Source organism: Cardiocondyla obscurior, linkage group LG10, assembly GCF_019399895.1.
Source record: "Cardiocondyla obscurior isolate alpha-2009 linkage group LG10, Cobs3.1, whole genome shotgun sequence".
Lineage (NCBI taxonomy): Eukaryota > Metazoa > Arthropoda > Insecta > Hymenoptera > Formicidae > Cardiocondyla > Cardiocondyla obscurior.
In genome coordinates, this window is record NC_091873.1 from 1997277 (window position 1) to 2019632 (window position 22356).

The 22356-nt window shown below is 45.6% G+C and overlaps 1 protein-coding gene across 2 annotated transcripts in view; it reads left to right on the forward strand.

Moving 5' to 3' along the window:
* Positions 1-22356, forward strand: part of LOC139106264 (homeobox protein unc-4) — a 111368-nt gene that overhangs the window by 58995 nt on the left and 30017 nt on the right. For both annotated transcript variants that reach the window (XM_070662869.1, XM_070662870.1), the window contains 3 exons: positions 6432-6463; positions 13165-13291; positions 13461-13497. The gene's annotated coding sequence lies outside the window, so the exon portion shown is untranslated. The remainder of the gene's footprint in view (positions 1-6431; positions 6464-13164; positions 13292-13460; positions 13498-22356) is intronic.

Consider the following 22356-nt stretch of genomic DNA (forward strand, 5'->3'; position numbering starts at 1 on the left):
TAGAAAGATTTTTCTAATGTCGAAAAACGAGGAAAAGCGGAAAAGCGAGATTTATATAAAGTGAAAATAATATACAGGGTGTCCCAGATCAGTGGACGATGCCGTAAATAATAGGTAGATTTAATCGAATTAATACGAAAAGTCCTTTACCATTTTGAAAAATTCTCAATAGTTTTCGAGAAAAAAATTAAAATATATAAAATTTATAAGCGTAAGAGCGACAAGAAAGCTGCGCGTGAGTGAGCGCGACAGACGAATGACTAGAAATGGCACCGTCGTCTGTCGCGCTCACTCAGCCCACGCTTCCTCGTCGCTCTTACGCGTACATAAATTAATTTTTTTCTTGAAAACTATTGAGAATTTTTCAAAATGGTACAGGACTTTTCGTTTTAATTCGATTAAATCTACCTATCATTTTCGGCATCGTCCACTGATCTGGGACACCCTGTATAACATTGACCTGAGAAAGTATAAAAACTGGAGGAAGAGAGGAGAAAAGAGAAGAGCACGCACATTCGCGAGAAGGGGAAAAGAAAAAAAGAGAAAAATTTATATTACTCTGGGGTGGAATCTTTTAGAAGCATACGGTGAAAAATTACAATTTTTTTTCTTTCGCATAGAATACCTTGCGATTGCTACATAATATTTTAATAGCGTATTTTAGAGATCGAGTTAGAGAAAACGTCGGTTAGTTCTAATCCGTCGACGTTAACGATATCTCACAAATGCATGAAAATATTAAACGTATAAAGTAGCGGGGAGACGGAAAACGTGACAGATAAGGCGGAAGGCAGACGCAATTGGGGTGGCTTAAATAAAAAAAAATAAAAAAAAAAGAACGTGACCGTGCCCGTTACATGAAAAATCAAAAAGGACTAGTAAACGAAGAACGTGCAGGACCGCGCGGGTGGCAGGGGGGGGGAGTCGGCTGAATTTCCACCCTCGCGACAATCGAGCTCGTATATTCCGATTAGAGGGTGGCATTCACTTATAAGCCATATCATAACACTTGTCCGCGGCGCGTTACGATCCCTCGCAGGCTATAGTACGCAACGGCGGCCGGGGAGGTGGGGAAGGGGGTGAATCGTTCGGTCGCCGGGGGCGAGACGACAGAAAGGGGGTGGGTGGTTGGCTTTTCCTCTGCCGGGCTTGCCTCTGGGGGACAGATTTACGGCCACCTTGGGTACTGATTCACCGGTCGCCGCCAACGCCGCCAGGAGGTTGCTCCTGTCCGAATGGACCGGCGCCACTCTGGGTGCGCGCGGGCGCGAAACAACCCCGGGCGACGCCACATGTTCGTTCGTTCGAGGGCGGTCTCGCGATGCCGTAATGGTCCGCCGGCCGCGTTGAATCCCGAGCTCGCGATTATTACTTTATGAGCAACGAGAGCGGACCGTAGATTGTATCGCTCTCAACGCGCCCGGAATTTTGCGGACACGGCAGCAAGCGTTCGTTCCGAGAGACGCCGATGCCGTTTTGCTCGCGGAAAAAGAGAAAGAAAGGGCAATTCGAACAGGGCGGTTTTAATAAAACCATCGGCGCACCGCAAACACGCATCGATTGCTATCGGATACAAACGTCAGTGATTATCAATGACTAATAATAAATGGTAACGGTTAATGACGGAGTAGGCAGGACTAATAATCGGTTTGTATAATTTAGCACTAAGTAAAGAAAATAATAAAAATGTTACAACCGCAGGTGCTGCTTGTTTCCTCATCTCGCGATACAGATCCATCATTCGTCATTAAGTCGGTCTTGTATCTCGTGGTTTGTTTACACAGCTTTAACGGTAATTATACTTTCTTATGCTTATTATTTCAACTTCGCGCATGCCTCATTTTCACCGTGCGTGACACGCACGCATACACGCACACGCGCCCGCGTACATTTTTGCTTCCGAGAAATTTCTACGGAATACAATATATCTCTCTCGGTTTCCCGCTTGATCTCTTATGTTTTTTCACTCTTGTCCCTTCCCGCCTTTCGCTATGCCTCGTTTTTTAAAACCGGCGGGCCGCTTTCACGGCGCTCCTTTTACGGCCGAATTTGTAACTTTAAATTGACGGGCTCGCGCGCCGCGCCGCGATGCCCCGACGTCGGTCGCCCTTTAGCGCGGCTCGCGCACCGTGAAATTTCGTGGTCTTTTTTATTGTCCGCTTTACGACGCCCGTTACGCGGGCAAAAAAAGGGCAAGAGCAAGGCGGGAGGGCGACGAAGCGAAAAAAGAACGACGATAGAAGCTCTTCTCTCCCCCCTCCCTGATCATCATTAAGACGATCATCGTCTGGAGACCCGCGAAATTTAGAACCACCGAATATCGAGAAAGCACGCAGACGTTAATTACACGTTTATTACACGCCTCTTTTTTTTTCCCCTCCTCTCCTCCTAAAATAATTACAACACGTGAATAAATTGTACGCGAAAATCGCACCTCCATTATATTTCATCATATGGTAATGTCCGCAATACTACTAGGAGTAACAACCCTTTACATGGTAATCTACGCGGCGTCGCGTGAATCACATTAAACACAGGAAACTTTCGGCATAATTTCGCCAAGCGCGTTTCCTGAAGTGTCAGAAAATGTAAATCGGAATATATCGAAAGAGTATCTTTGTTTCATTCAAGAATCTTGTTACAAAGAAAAAAAAAAAAAAAAAGAAAAAATCAAATAAGAGAGAAAGGAATCGGATTTTTATCCCCGAGGCGTCGCATTTGCTCCCGAGGGTGTTCGGTTAAAATACCGATTTAAGGGAAATCTGCTGTGTTCCGTGCCGAAAAAATACCGGGGATCGCGGCGCGAATTGCTCGCAAGACACCGGCGGTCTTTCTCGGGACGTTATTTGCGCAGGGCGAATCAGCCCGTTCAATTAAAATCCTCTCGTTGCCCACGGCCGTCGAGCGATCTCCTAACGCACGTAACATCTTCATCCTGCGATCGTTACGCTGACGCATAACGAACGCGCGCGCACACAGTATCCCGACAGCCGCCGCCGTGCGTTTCCTCCTCCTCTCCGCTTTCCGGCGGCCGATCCTCCCTCACGACGCTCGAGCTGGGTATGATTAAAGGTAACGTTGAAGAAACCGCGTCCGGTGAAAAGCTGGAACCGCGATGATTACAGGGCGAAAACGCGCGCGGCCGCGGCTTCAAGGGACAAATCCTCACCGGCGTGTTAGGTTAGGTCTCGCTTCTCGCACCGCGCGGCGGTACGCTTCTTCACGGGACACGAAAGACGTTAAGCCGGACGCGTGTTTTCCTCCATCCCCGCACGACCGTGGAAAGATAAAAGATATATTTCTGTCGGAAGATATACCGGCGGGGCCTGTCGAGGGACGAGAAGTTTCAGGCTCGAGTTTCATTAGTTTCTACGCGGACCGGCTCTCGGAACCTGCCCGACGCGAACGCGCTGGAGTAAGATCGTCCTTAGACCCTGAGTGTGACGAGGTAAGAAAGGGAGGGGAAAGGGGGGTAGAGGAGGCGGAGGTGCCTCTCCAGAAGGGAAATAGAGCGAGTGGAAGAGGAGCAACGAGAGAGATTGCGCGCGTACCATAAAAGCTACCGTAGTGGTGTCGAGATGTATAACGTTTAACATTTAAGCCCTTAGAAGGTTGTAAGGTTGGCTCCCTGTAATTATCGCCGAGGCGCGGCGCCTTGAGGTCTTCATTATGGCGCGAGTATCCTTGTTATTTTTCTTCACCGAGGCGTTGCACGCATATACGTAAGCGTGCACGTCCGTTCGCCGCGAAGGGTGCACGGGAAAAAAAGGGGCACGGTTTAGCGTCGTAAAAAGATGGCTGGTGTTGGAAGGGGGCATTCACGCAGCATCCGCATAATCGAGGATTTTACGTCAGAAAAGGAGCGAGATATAAGACGGTAACGATAGCGGCGAAGAGCCTTTGAGGCTGTCCGATCAATCGCGTAAAAGTTTTAATCTTATTGTTCAGTTTTACAAAATTTAAATTCTGAAAATTTAATTAAAAAAAAAAAATTACAAACTATTTTTTAATATTGGCAAGAAGCTATAAGTAAATAAGAGAATATTTTTATTTAATTCCAAGACTAACTTTTTCATTATAATTGGACGCAAAATATAGCTAATATTTCGTCACTTTTTCTTTTCCTCATTTATTTAATAAGCATCGCGTTATGTCTCAGAAAAAAAAAAGAAAAAAAAAACACTTCCAAGGCCCTTGAAGCAAATTAGTCGGAAAAAATTAGCGCGATATGAACGATCTCATATCGTTGTCGCGAGAACGCTTAAATACCGTAATAAAATCTATGCAGCGCAACGCGCGTGAAGCGAAAACGATGGCAGAGAGACAAAGCAAATTGAAGAGAAAAACAAGCTAGAGAAAGAGAGAGCTGAAAATGCGATTTCTTGCCGCCGTTTATTTTAATTTCGCCTCCGCGCCAGCCATCCCTTTGTTCTGCTCGAATGTGCCGCTCTTGTTCCTCGTCTCTTTATCTGCCAATCGTTGGCATTCCAATTGCACAAGTATTTATTGTTGGAGATAAGAACTGGTCGCGTTCGCGACGCGCGTACGTTCCTTATGAGAGTAATGACAACGGGACATGTTGCACGTTTAGAGCAATAAACGATTCAACAAGGTCCTCAACTTCTTTCCTTATTAAATACAATGAGCGTTAAATAAAATTTTACTGTTTCCCACGAGTGCGACGATAAAAGCCTCATTAAGCATAAATAAAAGAAAAAAAAAGAGAGAAGAAAAAAAAAATCGCGCGACGCTAAGGATGATCAATTAAGCGCGATTACTCGAAAGCGTGGTATCCGACAGCGATATCAATTCGAATGTACGTGATTCACCCGCGGGATTCGCGAACGCAAGTCTCGGCATCGAGATGAAGATAAAGTCGACCCACGGTCGGTCGAGATGAAAGCGTCGCGTTCCGGGGCGTCCGACACCTTGTTAAACGAGTTGGGGCACGCGGCGCCCCTCAGAGAAAACGACTATTTGTTAGGAGCGGTCTTTCCACCGCGTACTTTTCCCCCCACGGTGATGCCATCAACCCGCGATCTTCCCTGCCTCCAATAAAGTCGATCGATTCACAATCAGGTTGCTTGACCAACAAGTAGACTCGCCATGCCGTTGGATTTTTTTGCAAGTGAACATTTTATAAGTACAACATATTTTGTTCGATCAAATCTTCGCAAAAAAATGATAATATTATCTAAAATAATATTAACAATAAAATATTTAATCTCTTTTTTTTTTTTTACAATTAATTTATGAAATTGGGTCTGTTCGATAAGCAATTAGATAAATGTGTGTTATAATTAATTATAAAGAAATCAATGAAACAGAAATATCGCGTGTCAATCGAAATATGGGGCTGAAGCGAAGGGGAAAAACAAATTCTAGGATTTCGAGAGCGGTCCTAGCAGTCCTAGTCCTCACAGCACTCGAAGGATCCGACCACGAGAGGAATTCGAACTCGCTTTCGGTGTTGCCATGGCAATTAATTACTTTCATCCCTCCTAGGCCGTAGGTGTGATTATAACGGGTGTGCCAATCGGATGATATCGGAAATCTGTCTACTCTGGGGAACGCGCAATAAATACGATAATTACGTATAGATTATCGTCTGATGCAAATTAGCTCGTTTCGTGCGACGATAAGTTCGGCATTTACTTAAATTTATCGATGCCATTTTCTTATAACGATTTTATTTAATTCTTTTGCATTACGCTTTCGAATATATTTATAAATTTATACGTTTATTATTGAAATAATACCTATATTAATGAGTATTAAATAAAAATTGGAAAACTTTATCCTGTCTTTTGCGAGATTTTTTAATTATGATATCGATGAGTAAGAATCTTGGTAATAAATTAAAATATATACATATATATAAATCACACTCTGCAATTTATTATATTTAACAAAATAATTTTGCGAAGATAGTGAAAGCACAACTGCATATATTGTACTTGTTTGCGCGACGTCAATAAATGGAACAGTTCACCAGAGAACTATTTAGGGTTGAAAGGACTATTTCCTCGGTCGACGACGGTAACTCCGGCGAACCGAAAATTAGGCGAGAGAAGGGAGAGAAGCGAAAATAGTAAGAGGAATGGCCGGCGTTTCAGTTGGACGTTGCTATCAGTTGTACTATTATCTGGACGTATTTTTCTTGCATCTTCGCACGCTCGAGTCCACTGATTCAAAATAGGCACATTCGAAGTGCCTAAGTCCGGAGATAAGACAAGATAAAAAAAAAAGAAAAAAGAAATTAATTTTATTAATTATAAAAAAATTCTTACGAAATAAAACAACACGTTTAATAAAAGAAAATAATTTATTATAAAACAAGCGTGACTTGCATTTTACATTGTACTTTTTTATAAATTGCATATCTTTTTGGTATTTTATATTTTATAACTTTATATTTTGTATCTTTACAGATCACATCGCAACGTAGCGACGGGCACTACCGGTGAGTCATTTCTTATTTTAATCCGGCGGCAATGGATTTGTTATTACTGCGAAATAATTACGCATTGCAGAACGTCGTTGAGACGTTCGTATATAAATTTATCGGTTACAATCGCCGGCTGTTAAAAGTCTGCGCTAATAATTATCGCGAACGCCCGAGAAAGCTTTGTTCGACGCGCGCAATGTGCTCACCTGCGCACCTCTCTCTTTTTCGCACGATCGGCAATCACCACGTGGTGCGTTTACATTTCGACGTAGCGCGGCATAAAATCATAATCCAATTTGTCCGAGAAGACCGTGATGGATACGGATAGATCAATGAAATCGTCGCACCTCCGACCGGACCGAGCGTTTAATCATCATAAATTTCGCGAGAAACCGCAAACCAGCTTCTCCTTCGCGGCGCGAGCCACCTGCGAAGATCTCTCGGGACTCGCGCGAACTTTCAGGCATTAAGATCCAAAAGTTAGAACAGAACCGTCTTCTACATGGGGCAGTCTCACGAGGAGATTGTTCCTAGGAAAGAAAAAAAAAAAAACAAAATTTTATATACAGCAAATACATATATTTCTTATAAACTGAGAATAATTAATCTAGAATTAAAACTCACGATTTATTTAAACGCAATAATTGAAAATGTTATGTATTGCGTTTACTGTGTGAAACCGCGCGAAGATTTATGCGACTTCGTCAGTTTATTTGCTTCTTATTCCTCAACTCTTCTTATCGGAGCCCGTCAGATGCGGCTCTGCTCATCGTAGCTTTAGCCGAGGCTCTCTCGTTTATTGCGCACGTAAGAGCTCGTTGACTTTACTGGAACGCATTCTGCGAAGCAGTTTTGCCATCGCTGTCGCGGTGCTCCATAAATTTCGCGGGCCGCGACGAATTATTTACGGGCGGCGCGATGGCGGGTTCCACGGGAAGATTTCTCGAAAGCGTCGCTCGGCCGTCCGTGGGGCCGGAGTCCGGGGCCTCGGTATCAATCTAAATTACAAATTCCATTGAACAATGGCGCGAGCGGAGGGAGAACCTCCGGCCGTTAATGCGAGAGCGGCCGAGAGGAAGATTGCGCTTGCCGGCCGTGTGTGGAGCGCATTAACTTAATTTATTTGCCCTTTATTCGGCCGTCAGTTGCGCCGCCAGACGTCGACCGGCGGTGCCACTTAACACCAAAAACGTATGGGACTTTGTTGGCTACACGGGAGATTAGTTATTTACGAGTGGTGCGCGAATTGTGCGGGCCACATAATTTAGAATCGTTGAAATTATTGATTGAAATTAATTTCCACAGAAAAGTAACGCAACATACGAAATAACTGTAGATTAATTCCTCGTTGGTATTCATTTTAATTGCGACCATACGCGCTCGCGTTAATTCACTTTGTACAATTTATTATTTGCGATATTTATTTAAGAAAGGAAAAAAAGAAAGAAAAAAAAATTCGTCGAGTATCGATTACAGTTGCATTTGACACGTCGAGTCATAATGTGACATTATGAAATAGCAGAAAAAAAAAAATTACAAGGGTGATTAAAATTGTTTTAAAATGGAGACACCGATGGGCGAAGTTTTCCCGAAAGAAAATGAGAAGGCAAAAGTTTGACTGTATAATTCTGGAAAACGTACAGTCGACAGGGCAATAAATTCTCTACACGGGACAAAGTTCACGGTAACCGCGATAGACCGACCCTGAGTACGGGGTGTAGTTCGGACCGAGTTCGTATTAAGTTTTCGGGGCGATGTAAAGCGCCGGTCGTAACAAGGGGTGGCTTTCCTATGATTTCGGGACGAGGCCACTAACACCGGCAACCGAGGGTGATTTTGACTGTTATTGCGCCCCACTGACAAAAATTATATTTGGATCACGAGCATTATTGTCCGGGACTATACTTGACTTTTATAGCAGCGAAATCGTTTTGGGGGTTCGCGTTTCGCTCTTTCATTCACCCAACTGGGAAATTAGGCCGATGATCACCGCCGACTTGTGTAACTGGCGTTACGTATTACACTCTTTCATAACAAATTTATTCGTAAATATTAATAATAAATGATTTGCTAAAGAAACTCGGAGAGAATTAAAATCTTATCATTACTCGTGGTTTGTTTTAAATGATTTCTGTACGTGATTAATGAAAAGAAAAACATTTTTGACAGAAGGAAGAAGCGTAAGATGCAAAGGAATTTGATATTAATTATTTGCAGATCTTTTAGGAGATCTGCTCGTGAGAATAAATGATTCTGCGATATTTACGCTGATGGCGTCGCGTTCGCTTAATACCGAATGTCGATTAGGTCTGCGATTTCCATCCTTCGCGCGAATTCATTTCCCTATTATTTCGCGACGTCGCCCAGGTGATATATGAATTGTTTGGTACGAGAACGCACGCGCGAATTGTCCTAAATATCCATTGAGCCTCTCCTCGGGGTGTTGAAGCGAGTCGCGTGCCGGGCATCCATCATCCCTTTAAAAGGGCCGGCAAAGGGAGGGAAAGCCGGCCCGCTAAACGTTGTCAAAACGTTGACGAAGTCACGTGCGAGGTCGAAGAAACGCCCGTTGATCGACGAGCGCGCCTTCGGAAATTTTGCCCCCCCTCCCCTCCCCCCCTGATTGATCTCTCAAAGATGCATCGCGCACTTCTAAAATTTCCGTTTAAAGTACGAGGGTTATGGAGAGGATCGACATTCATGTAACGCGGGCTATTGATACCCTTTGAAATTTCGAGAGATCGGCGGATCAGTTTTCTCTCACCGCCAATTGGTGATAACGGGGCAAAATTAATTCGTTGATTTTAACGAGGCGACGCGTTTCGTAGTCCAGCCGATTTTCAAGCAGGTAACGTAGTGGGATTTAATTCAGACAATCTTAGGTAGTTCGAGGGTCGACCTCGCGGCAGATTCTTTCGTTTCGAGCGTCGGCAGTGATTTAAAATGATACGCGCAGCAGGCTGGCGTGCCCGCCTGGCGCGCCCGGGGTCATCCCAAGAGTGCAGTACCTTATAGTCAAGCCGCCTCCGGTTTCACGCGACGCGATTAAAAAAAGCTTCCGCCCTGGGCACTGCGAACGGTACCCCGCGAATTTATCGGCCCGCGAGACAAGTCGGTCTCTAAAAACGGGGGTCTCGAGTTATTCTCCGCGTGATTTCGCGTTCAGAGGAGCGGACCGTTAACGATTCCCGAGGTCGACCTCACTTCCTTTGATAGCGGCGTCATAAAGTCTGTCACGGTCACGTCGGAGCTGGCTGCGAGCACTCCGATATCTCGCTTTCATCCCTCTCTCGTCCTCGGTCCTCTCGCCGCCTCCGTTCCCTCGCCGAGGGATATTAATTATGCCCGGCGATAATGACCACGCGCGAGCAACGAATCCGTTAATTGGCCGGCAGATAGCCGGCCCGCCGGCTTCCTAGTGCGAGAGGCAAGTGTGCCGATTGATAGGACGGAAATAGATCGCGGCGGAACTTTAAATCGGAACGGCGAATTCACGACTTTCCACGCGGGTGATTTATGTTTCCTCTTAGAGCTCGGAGAGCCGCGGCCTAGTTCGCGTCGCCGGAGCCGTTGCGCCGCGCGCGCTAATCGATATCGTTCTGTAATTTTCCAACGGGCCCTCTTTCGACGCCCGGAATTTCTCCGACGTGATTTAATGTACGATAGATTTAGATATGAAAGATATGAAAAACGCGACGTTATAGGAAACGAAAAACAGTTGAAGGAAATCGTCGTTAGATTCTGAACTGCGACTCTGCGGAAATCGCGGTTGTTGACCGGTTTTCCGAAAAACGGGACCGATTTATCGGATCGTAAAAAATGCGCGCATCAATCATTCACGCGTCGACTGCCGTAGCGATGAATCAATCAACGATGATTAAAATATAATCGTGTCGATCGTATAAAGAAAATAAAATACTTATACTATTTTGTGTAATTTTTTTTTTTTGTCTTTGTAGTCTTCCGACGCATCGATATGTTTTCGGAAGAACGAAAAATTTCAGGTCTGCCGGGATTTTTCTATCAAAGAAATAGAGGAAAGAGAGGTTTTTGTGAGACAGGGAAGAAGGTGATAAAGAGGATGTTGGGGGGAGGGAGGCAGAAGGCCAGGGCGAGAGACAGATCAGATAGAGTGGCGTACAATGTTGTAGCGGGATCGCGAAAAGAGCAACAAATCCAGTGGCTTTATCGGCCATCCTCAGTGTAATCCTATAGGTGCTTAGCGTGAAATCCCATAATCGATAGTTTGCTTAACCCAATGCCACGTGGCGCCGCGTGCGAGCCTCCATTAGAGGCGAGCTACGCACACCTTCGATGCAAAATGTGTTACAGAAAAGCGAGAGAGAAAGAGAGAGAAAGGGGAAAGGGAGAGAGAATGTAAAGCTTGTAGGGTGACCGTATCTCTATGTTAATATGGGAATGTGGACCCGGCGGCCCATGGGGGAATTCGATACGCCCCGCGCGGCGCATCTGGACGCGGCTTTCCCGCGGCCGACTTAATTACCGAAGTCTAACGAGCTTCCCTTGCGGAAAATCTTCTTCTCCGCGAAAGTACTCAGGGACAAACTGACTCTGCGAAAATGCGACGACGCCTGCGACGATTAGCCGAGCGAGGAAATCGACGCCCAAGTGGCCCTTCAAAGATCGTCTTACAGAGAATCTTTTCTGTAACGTTGAAGTAAAAGTTTTGAAATTCCGAATAAAAACGGTAATAAACTAGATTCATTTTTTGTAAGTACTTTTTTTTGTTTTTTTTTTTAATTCTAAAACGGAGCCGGCGTTGCTCTCATGTATAATCGACGCTCGGGGAGGAACGTTCCCAAATAATTTAGCCATCTTCCTAGCCCCTGACCACGTCGAATTGCCGGTACACACGATTAACGTACGCTTCGTTTCCGCGTCATGGGAACCGGGCGTTTCGGTGGATCGGTCGGTCGCTCTAATTCGAATCGCCGTGAAAATGGTTTCAATACGCAGCGCGCCGATTGGCTACAGTTAATTAAGCCGACGGCGCGCAATAGCGCGACTTTTCTAACATCTCTCGCTCGACGGGTCGGATTATAACCCGGGTGCGCATAGAGACAGAGAGATGACGGCGGGAGGAAAAAGGGGGATGCGAGGCTCCGATAAATTTGCGATCGCCGTATCGCGCAGGCAGTTTCTTTATTTGCGATCGGGTCACGTTGCGGGCTGTCCCGTGCGCGCACAAACGCCGAACCTAATCGATTCCCGACGTTCGATTGCACGTCGAAGCCGCTTCATAAATAGAAGCTTAGCGATTTCCTCCTCCATGCGGCGGCGGCGCGCCGCCTCTTTGCTCTTATTGGCAACGATAGAGGCGGGATTCAATACTTATTCATTAAACTCGAATTCAGTCGGGCAGGATGCTAGGGTCACATCCACGAGCTGACCTTGCGGCTATCTTCAAAGGCCTTATCTCCCGCCGCGCGCTCTCGCCCCGCCGTTCTTCTGCTCGTTTTCTTCACCGACAGCGGAGCTATGTCGAGCCGTCGAGAGAGACCGGTCGATATGTCCGCTGGTGAACGATTGGAAATCGACCGTCTTCTATCTGCGACGTGCCGCTTCCTGCTTCGGCATTTCTGTCACGAGTTTGCACGCGGATCTTCTCCGGACGCGAGTTCGCCGCGGATGTCAACGACCGCGAACAAGCTAGAAGTGACAACGAAATAGCAAACGTCTTCTTTACGCTTGATTTGTAATTAAAACTAGCAGCAAGTAGCGTTAATACCAATTATATTTTATTAGCCACGTAGCTTTACTTTCTTTATAAAATTGATAAAATTAATTTTTCCCGGCGACTTTAAAAAAAAAAAAGAAAAAAAAATCGATATTCTAGTTGTCACGTACGTTCAAGTATTTAATCATTATATGATCGCGGATGATCGATCGTGAGTATCGTCGATTACGATCTCGCCCATATGATTAACATATTTTTCACGGGAAGAACTTTCAATTCCAGCTTTTAATAAGCCCGGCTTTATCGTAAACATCGTTCGAGAAACCATTTTCGTGCATTAAATTATACCAAACTTTCAATATAATATCCGTTCACCGCCACAAGGAAACGATGTCTCAAGATCGCCCTTATAATTTCGAGACTCTGGCAAGGCAAATAAAACCAATACTTCACGCATCATTTATCTAAGGTTGTCATCATACATTTTCAACGTCACATACGTTACATTTCCTTATTACCGTCTGTATTAAAATTACGAATGTATAATTGTACAGTTTTCTTTTTTTATCTAAAAAAAAAATTGGTTATTTGCTATATAAAATTTTGTATAATGCATGTAATTGTATATGTAGAGGTGAGAGAGAGAGAGAGTGAGGTAATCGGGGGTGAGGAGCGAGGGGAGAGCACTGGCGTACGTGCCGCGCACGATTACGTTCTCCCACTACTCCCACTCTCGCTCTGTCCTTCTCCAGCGGTCGAGTGAGACGCACGTATGTACGCCGGAACCACGTTGTCCATGCCGAAAGTGATACGCATTTTTGTTCAACGCGAAAACTCCCAGCATGAAAACTACCTTCTCCCTATTCTCCGTGTGCGGAGAGCACTTACAGCTACGTCTTCTTTACTTAATGTAAGCTACATCCTTACTTATGCGCTCATCTCTCCGAGATAATCTTTCTATTTCAGAAGTGTTGTACAGACTCGCGTAATTTTAATTAATTATCCGGGCTTGTTGTAGGTGACCAGTGCGTGGACGAAGGCTAGATACTCGGAGAGGAAGCTAGCCATTCTGACGGGAAGTCTAATAATCTGAGAGGAGGAAGAGGCCTTGGAGAGGCATCGTGCATCAGCAGAGCAACCCCAGGGTAAGGATTACTTTTTCTTAACACAAAACTATATAGCTTGTCGTAACAAAACACTTTATTTTTAATTATTTATTTGAAATACTAATTAGAATCGCGTTAACTTTTTTTTTTAAGATTTAATGTTTTGTAGCATCTCTACAATTAATGTTTTTTTAATTTTCTGTTACAGTCTGCTGTATCGTCAACTCTGCTGCTGCGCATCAACGGTGAGTCGCATTTTTTTTTACAATTTCAGCGCTTGTATGAGGAAAATTGAAAGGCAGTGCACGCGAAGCGCGCGCAAGGTTTGCTCTAATATCATAAAAATGCTATATATATTTTTGAAACCGATAGACAATCAAATATTATAAAAAGATAACAAACTTTTAATATTATTTTTTATTAAATAAAAAGAATTCGTAACTCTAATTATAACTGAATAAAACTGGGATAAAATTTACGCGCTAATAAATAAAGGAACATCTTTATCGCACTGTTTACGATAAGATCTTGAAAGCTCTAAGACATCAATTCCCATCTATTACGAGACGCCACTGCCCGTTCCCATCATCGATTCCGCCACCCCTTGACCGGAAGATCGTGTCCCTTTCCCCCGGCCTACGCCAATGTCCGATGATGAAGTTATCCAGCGATAATGGCTCCATTACATCGCGGCGTGCTGCGGCGAACCGTCTTTCCTCGTCCCCTATCGGGCCCCGAACGGTCCCCCTCACTCGAACGGAGGCGCGGCGGGTCGGAGGAGGAGGGAACGGGTACCGTCGCACCGTATACTTATCATGGCGATTGTTTATGTTGGCTGATGGCCACTTATGCTGCACACACATCGCATTACGAAGCCGTTCTCGGGGCCTCATGGTCCGTTACTTAGCCCGTGGCCTGGGCATCGTAGGGTAATGGCGAACGCGTTACGGATAAAATGTATACTTAGCCTCACAGCTCGATGGCACCGCCGTTTCGATGCCCCAACAATATCGAGATTACGCCATTTTCCCTCCCGCGCTTGCCCCTCTCCCCCATTTTAGTTGAACACTTTCTCGTTTTTTTTTTTTTTTTTTTTTTTTTACCGTCACGAATTTCGATTGCCGTTTTCTGAGGCCGAGAGAATATCTCGCGATATAAGTCCATCGTGGCGACTATACAATAAAGCAGCCCATCGTGGCGATGCATCTTTCTACATTTTGCCGCGTTGGCTTAACTCGTGAACTTAGATGTAGAAATCGATCACGAACGATCGAGATCACGCGTGTATGTTTTAAAAACGTAGGTTCCACCTCCCGTTGTTAGTATCTGTTTTAGTTATACTGACGAGAAGTTACCGATTTTTATTATTACTTTACGAATATCGTAAGATTACGATGAAGGAGGAAGTTTCAGGGGATAGTTTGATACTTTATCGCGATCGACTTCGCGTCGACACTTGGCTCGGGGCGTGTCGCGATGACGAAAAATGGCAATCGACCGAATGCAAACACAGGCATCGTCTAAATTCGCACCGGGCGTATCCCGCCGTGTATCGCAACGCGCTTAGCATAATTCGACCGTTTCGTAAACGGCGAGACAGGTGCGCAACCCCCTCGGGAAAAGGAGGTGGGTGACGTCAGCGCGTGGCGTTCTCTCCGGTGTAAAGGGATAAGGGAAAGGGCAGCGCGAAAAGTCGGAGGATAGCCTCGAACGATGTCCGATGCCCAGCGTTCTCGCAGATTGACCACCTCCGATGTTAATAGGGTCCTGATTACAAAGCACGCTCCAGCTCGGCCCTGCCCCCTGTTTATATCAATATCTCGGCATTGCACGTCGCGCACGCACACGCACTCACGCGCACGAGCACGCACGTGCATTCTCGCTGTCTTATCTCCTCGCGCGGCCGCCCTTTATTAAAATACGAAGCGTCGAGATATACGTATGCGGAGTCGCGGCCCGTTCGGAAATAAACTGCAAATTAATTGCTCGTGATATCTCACGAGCGAACCCACCTTAATCGGTTCGTAATTCGCCGCGGAGTTATAAATAAAATTTTACTCACAATTTCGCGCGCCGTGTAAAAGATTAAAGAACCGAGAAATCCTGAGAGAGGGGGGAGAGTATATTATATGAAATGTACATATTAAGATTAACGCGTATGTGATATTTAGCGAGATTGTAAATTGTTTGAGAGCCTGAAGAGTAATTGGATTAAAAGTACATCTTTGCAAAGTAGTAAAAATTTGTCTTACCACCGTGTAAATTTTTTTTTTTTTGTCGCAAAAAGCAAACCCGGCAATTCGATTTCAAAGACAGTACCATGTAATCGCAACGTATTATTCCGTTCAGGTAATTTTATTAGATAAATAACGTGGCGATTTTTTTTACGACCAGTAGGAAGAGCGCGAATCGATTTGTGGCTGCGGTTTCGACTGAAATTTCGTATTATCCGAAGTCGAGACGGTCGTGACGCGAAAATCTTTCTCGGTGTAATCGAGCTGGGGTTTCTCTCGCTTCTCTCGCGTAACCCCAAGCAAAAGTATAGCGACGAGACCGTAGAGGTGTGCGCCACGAAATACAATCCAATCCGCGGCGGATTCCAGGCGGGCTAAATCCTCGGGCCGCCGGTGGTGTTTTCAACGGGAAAAAGCTACCCCCAGAGGGGGCGCTCGCCTTTTTCTTCGGTCCACGCTCGTTCGGGGCGGAAAGCGCGGCGTCAGCGCGCCGATGGTGCCATTCGTGCGGACCAAATAAAATGTATCGGACATTTTATTCGCCGCCGCTCTGTGTAGGTTGGACGGCCCGTCGATTTTCGATCCCCGCGGCGTTCGGGGGTGGCTGTGCGCGATTCGGATTTCGATTTCGTCCGCGCATTCAATACTCGTCCCGTTCCGCGCACGTATACAAGTAGCGGGGGCGCCAAGTGTACCGTCCCTTCTTTTACGAATGCCGTATATATGAAATTCCGATGTAAAGGGGACAGTAAATAAAACATCGGCGCGGAATTGAGGATGTTTCACCACCACTTTTATACCCGCGCGACCGCATCAAAGCGTAATAATAAATGCTTATTAATGAATACAATATTTAAAAGGAAACGAAATTGCGTAAGAAGGAATTGCTTGTCAGGGGCATTATCGCCGACGTCTTTACGAGACGTAACTCGGGAACGATATCGACGCGGCGGGATCCGGCCGATCTCGCGCGGCCCTTGCGGCCGTTTTGAACCGAGGGCCCCGACAAAACATTCCCGGTCGTGGCGCGATGGAACGTATAATAAGAGTGTGATTAGCATTATTTACGGCCGGTTAACTATTAACTCATAAATCAACTGACGACTGTATTATCCAATGCTCCGCGTGTTCGTGCGCGGCCGACCGGCGTCGACTCGAGGAAAACAGTACGGCACCGAGGTGCCAGGGTCCGTAGATTGACCGCTCGATAAGGGACGATTCGAAAACTCGAAGGAGGAGAGAGACACTCCCGGAGAGAGGGCCGACTATCCGCTTGGTGATTTAAGGGAACTCGCTTGGACCGCTTCCGCACCAGGCTCTCTATATTTTGCTCGACTTTTAAGAGGATGAGGGCAAAGAGTCGGCCCTCGAGATATAACGTCGGTTCGTAAAACGATCTCCTTCGAAACGCGAGCACCGTCTAAACGTACATTTTTTTTTTACTCTCGCCTTAATTTTAATAACTTTCCTGCCGAGAAAGTTTTTTTTTTTTTCATTTATTTTTCAATTTTATTTACCTCCTTCGTTCTTACTCTTGACTCGTCACAGGGTCTTCCAAAAATTACCGAGGATTTATTATTTCTCGTTTTCTTAATAACTTGTTGATACGCCAATAACCGTCTCCTAATTAATTAAAAAGAACGTAATATACATATGTTTATTTGAAGAGGTCCGTCGTAATTCGTTCACAGCTCAAACGTCTCTCGATCGCTCTATATTTGTAAAGCAAAAATCAATTCGAAATTCCCAGATAAAAGAGACCGGGGGGATTTTAGTGTGGGAGAGGTCTCGCGTACACGCTCCTCTGATAATATTATCAGTCGGAAGGCATTTATATTTCCGCCCGATATATTGATACCGATACTTCGCCCCGATAAAACATGTCTGGCAGAAAGTGCCTCGTAAAACGGGGCGATGCCGATGGGAGAAACCGGAGAAAAGCACGGAGCGGAGACGCGAAGATGGCCGCGGCTCTCCTCCCTTGCTTCTTCCTCTTTGTTTCGCCGATGGAGGATGAAGATGCGGGTCACGCGTCGGCGGTTAGTTCTGATTAGCGACAGAGCGAATGACGTACCGCTGCCAGGTTCTCGTGCCGCGAATACTCAAGCAGCGTGACTGTATATATGCGCCAAGAACGGGAGATCCAGCGCGGCCGTGTCGGTTTATGGGAATTTATTTAGCGCGCCCCGGTCTCCCCACTAAATAAATTCCGAGGAGAATCCGCGCGACTCGGTGATCTTTAGATGGTGGCTGCGAAAATTCTAACCGCGGACTTAATTGCCGTCACCCTAACAAACTTGCGCCGACAAAAAGTACCCGCGATCACTTCCCGTTTTTAATTGTGCGACGATAGCGCTTAACGAGCGATCCTATTTCGAGTCGGCCTCTCCTCCTTATCTGCATCGCGTTTAGAAATAATAAAGATAGTAAAATTACTTAAATTATGAATGTATCTTTATCGCGTACAAGTAAGTAGGACATATAATGCCGATTATATTTCTAATATCGTGTATGCTCGCGTGTTATCGGGCAGCAATAAAATACAGTTGATATGGTAGAGATCGTGAAGAGGCCCACTATCTTTCGTAATAACGGTTCTGTAATTTATGGCCGTTTACACGAGTTAAACAAGAATCAATCTTAGGGTGAGAGATATCGTTTGATTCACCCGCTCCGGCGCCTTTTTGCGGTGCAGCGGAAGAAAATCGACGACCGCAATCGCGAGGAGGCGATAAAGCCCTCGCGGACGTCATTCGATGTAGCGCGGGGTCGCGTCGGGCGGAGCGTTGCATTGAGAAATTTCAATTCGTAAGGTCGGACGGAGCTCGGTTTGATCCATTGATCCCAGAAATATCGTCGGGGGGGTTACGCAACGTTGAATGAGCGAAGAGCCGGCCGGATGTCGATAACAATTTCAATTTGTCGACGTCGGAGCCGACACTAGCCGTATCGCAGGTTTGACATTTACGCCGAGCGAGCGAGCATAATGCGGCGTAACAATAATTCCGTCGATTCGCCTTCGATTCTGACCGACGTCAATGCGATGTAAACGCAAACGCATTGTTACATCGGAACCGGGCGCGATCAAAACACATTTATAACGAGCTAAAATTGATTTCGCAATGCCGCTTAAACTCTGAACAACGAAATTGGCACGAACACGTTTTCTGTCGAGGTGTTTTTACAAATTTATGAGGCTGTCTAATTGATTAATTGAGTACCATTGACGCAAGCGTTTTTTTTTTTTTTAAAAGAAATTGTTCAGAATAATATAGAATACATCGGGCGCGCGATTTCGCGTTTCGTTGGAATAGAGTGATAAAGATGAGCAACGGTTGGGCGTCGCCGCCGGGAAAAGGGCGATCGACAAGACCGATTCCGAGGGCGCTTTGCGAGCCGCGGCGTGCTGGCTCGGTTAATTAAGTGCGCCGTAAGTTAATTGAGATGCCGCGCGTAGGAGCGAAGCCGAAGATACGAGGGAAACGTTAAACTGCGTAAACATCGGGCTAATTACTTCGAGACTTTATCGCGCGACTCCGCTTCTCTGGGGGTAAGTGTGCGCGTGCGAAAAGCGGGAAAAGTGAGGGGATGGAAAGGGCGCAGCGGGGCGAGACACGAGCGAGGGAGGCCGCGTCTACGCGCCGGAGGAGAAACGAGGAGAAGGACCCGGCGTTTATCGATGGAAACCAAACAGGATTAGACGGAGACGAAGGTGACGCGCGCGGTTCGCCGCGTCGTCGGGAAGCGCGGATTCCAAGTAGCGCCTTGAGCGAGAAAAACGAGATGAAATTAAACGAGATTACGTACTCTCCCCCCTTTTTTTTTTATACCGCGCTGATATTTACTCTATATAAATTTACTCCGTATAAAATTTTTTTTTTTGCCCGCGCGCATTTACGAACGTTCAGCTCTGTCAAAACTCGCCGGCTGATCCCCGCGACTGATAATCTCTAAACGTTTAACCGTTTAATCTGGTCGCGTCGGCGATATCTCGCTTCCCTTTTTTTATCATTAAGCGGTGCGATTATATGCGTTTTTACGCGTTTCGACGTATTTCGTCCACGCATGTTTTTCCGCCGCGTCGATTTACATTCCCCGTCGACAATTGCTCGCCGCGAGGCGCCACTCTTGCAGCCAGAGAGCTGAATAATGCAAAACAAGCGAAAGGGTGGGAAAGGGGGTGGAAGTAGAAGACGGAGTTTCGGAGTGCCACCGCCGTGGCGGCGGTAACTGCTACTCGCGGAAGGTGAGGAGACCCAGTTAATTACTAAAGCGTTTTAATCGCCGGCAAAGTTCCGTCTGGGCCGGAAAAGGGCTTCGAGGATACGGCGGCGGCTGTGTAAATTAGGAACTCGCCGCTTTCCTCTTCGCTCGTCCTTCCCGCGCCCGCATTATGTACGCCCGGGTCTCCCGAGACGAGCGTCAGCCTAATTTCCGGCAAAAGGTGACTTTTACGTAATAGCGCGTCGCCTCGAAATTAACTTCTCTGAATTACGTGTACTCCGGGAAATTATTCGCGCCTCGCTAATCGTCAAGACTTTGGACTCGAGTGCTGACGCGTTTGATGCATTTTTAATATCAAAGTGAAATTACCAGTTGATTACTTATTCAACGCGTAGAACATGCACGTAGATTTAATATGAAAATCAATTATTATTGTATCGAGAACGAAGCGAACCTTGTTAGACTCGTGCCGTCTGTATAAAAATAAAAATATAATTTGATTTTAATGCGAATTACGTCCTCGATTTGAAAGTGTTTTCGCGACGTCTAAAGGGCAAGTTACAAGCACATCTCTCGTTACATCTTACCGCGGTTTAATTCCCGTCGTTATTTCTTTTCGAAAAGAGACTTTCATTTAACTCGATTATTAAATGCCCCTCTTTCTCACTTTACCCTCCGGCCCCTCCTCGCCCTTCTGCGGTTTCTGGCGCATATTTAGGGGTCGCTGGTTACAGGTTGCCCCGGCAACCACATCGAGAAACCCTCTGTCGTTGCCAAGGCAACGTTCTCCTTCGTCTTCTCACCCTCTCCTCTCCCGCGGAGAGATTCAATTCGAGAGAGCGAGAACGATTCCAAAGGAAGGGAGAAAGGGTGCCGGTTCTTGCGAGGCAAGGAGACGAGAAAGGAGGAGCCCTAAAGCAGAGGAGGGAAAAAAGATGGTGCGCTTTCTGGTGATTATATTTGATGGCGCGAGCGAGGACGTGCCAAATGAGAATTTGACCTTGATTAAAGACGAGCTCTCTCTCTTTCTCTCTCACATATATCTCTCCTCGCCCCGTTCAGTTTCTCATATCGGCGATAAAACGATACAGAGTGCCATTATGGCAATCCGCGTTAAGCGACATTAAAAGAAATTTGTCAAGCAAATCAATTTGCAATGAAGATTAGAAGAACGAAATTACAAATCGATAAGAAACACAATATAATGATCGTAATGAGAAATTATTATTCTAAAATTTATTCCAATAAATTTCATCAAATTAAATATAAATTAAACATGATAGAAATTAAAAAATTTTTTGACTGTTTCTCTACGATTTCAACTGTTGAGGATTGTAACTCTTTTGAAATTATGAATACTTGATGGCTCAAACTCACATCGATTCAAGTTGTGCCGCTGGTTGTGGTACTCGCTATGACTTAATGGCGACGGCTTTGGTATTCGCGGTCGAACCGGGTGAAGAACTTATTCATAAGATTATTCTCCATTTTCGTCATGGCGCTCTCGCTCTCTTGTATGTGTCGTTATTTAAGTTTTATATTAAAGCACGGCGGCGCGCGCGCCCGCGTCGATCCTTCGGGTGTTTGATGTATGACCCGCGCGTGTTCTGGTTCCCTCAAGATGCACCTAAACGTGAGATATCGTGCTCGATCAATTTTTCATGGCTTCACTTCACCCCTTTCAACTTCCTCCCTCCGTCCTTCTTTTAACACGATCGACCTCGTGGTTTCTCATTGGCAATCGATAAGTAATTTAATTACTCGCATGTTGAAAAATATATTCTTAAACGTTAATCACGTTCTACAATTTTAGACAGGTAATTCGAATATTAGACAAATTAATCATTGTTACGAAAAATATTTTCTGTACTAATATATTAATATTGCGTTACATAAATTTTATTTGTATAAAAAGAAAACCGCACGATTATCTCGGGAGATTTCTCGCGGAATAAAAATTAAATAAAATGAAATAAACTTACGATGAACGTGGATCAATTTGACGAACATATTTGAAATAATATACTTATATCAATGTTAGTATGATAAAAGATTTCGGTGCTGCATATTCCTTAATCGATTAGAACAAAGTTGCTGAAATTAGAAAGCTGCTGAAATTTCATTTGGATATAAAACAATGAACGCTGAAGTATTGTCTTTTATTAGTGTTACTCTGGCAACAATATCCAGAGATGATAGATGAGTGCTGGACGAGGTTCTCGTCGACGAACAGGGTAGGAGAGGGCGGGAGGAGGGGGAGGAGGGCAAATCGCGTGCTAAATAACTTCGCTAACAAGCTGCCGCCGTCACTGTGCAAAAAAAGATTACGTAAGCGGTAATGGCCGCCGGCTCCTCCTAAATTCGAGAACGAAGTGTTCCGGTCGGGCGCGCAATCCGAGAAAGGGGGCTGAACGGGTGAGCAAGCGCGCGCGGCACTTCCGGGGCGGAGGAGGAGGTGAGGGCGGTAGGGGTTAATTTTAATTTCCCAATTTTTCCCACGCTGACCTGGCGTAGGTAATTTCCTCCCCAGCAGAGAATAGATGTAATTACTTAACGCCTCCGAGCTCCTTTTATTAAAAGAGGATCGCGCCCTCGGGGGTTGGAGGGGCGGAAGGAGCCCCCGAAGTGGGGGTTGTCGCGCGAGTG